This window comes from Oryzias melastigma, linkage group LG1 (assembly GCF_002922805.2).
Source record: "Oryzias melastigma strain HK-1 linkage group LG1, ASM292280v2, whole genome shotgun sequence".
Classification (NCBI taxonomy): domain Eukaryota; kingdom Metazoa; phylum Chordata; class Actinopteri; order Beloniformes; family Adrianichthyidae; genus Oryzias; species Oryzias melastigma.
In genome coordinates, this window is record NC_050512.1 from 8,883,130 (window position 1) to 8,883,944 (window position 815).

The following is an 815-nucleotide window of genomic DNA, read 5'->3' on the forward strand; positions in this document are numbered from 1 at the left end:
TGGTAGTTTTGCTATCAAAACTAGTTTACTAGTTTTACACACAAAATGACAAACTTTGACATTTCAAACATGTGAATTCCAGATCCATAAGTAAAAAAAGATCAGATTCTACTATATTCTCACACTCTGACCACATGTTCAAGTACTAAATAGGATGGGTCAAATTTTAGGCCTTTCTTGTTTAAGCAAAAAAAAATAATGCTCAGAAATTACCCAAATAAATAAACTACATTCGTTAATATTGGATTGTACAATATTTTAATACTTTTTTCCCCCATTTTTTCCCACCATGTTAGAAAGACTAAAACCACACTCTGCTCCTCTGGGCTTTAAACACATCCTATTTCTTCGTATCGACTTTTCCAGCTGCTTCAGCATCTGAGATCTCCTGACTTCATTGTAGCCTAAAGCCACAGAGAACCTCTAAAAAAGTTTTCTTGTTTCACTGCAAAAATCTCAGAGTTTCGAAGTACAAACTTTGTTTTATTTGTTTTGTATAAGCAGAAAACTGCTTTGATAAAACATTTTATTATTAGAACTTGGTATTCAGCATCAGGCATTTATAAATACTTTAGTAGCATCTTAAAATCCCAGCCGCACAACCAGAATGAATGAGCCATGATCATATCAGACTGTGCAGAAATGTCCCCCTCCCCAACTACAGCAGTAGATAAGCCAAAGTGCATGTTCTCTGGTGAGATGCTACGGCCATGATGGTAGAGCGGTTGACCTCTGGTCAGAGAATCGTAGGTTTGGCTCCCACCATGTGTCGAAGTGTCCTTGGGAAAGACACTGAGCCCCACGTTGCTCCGGGT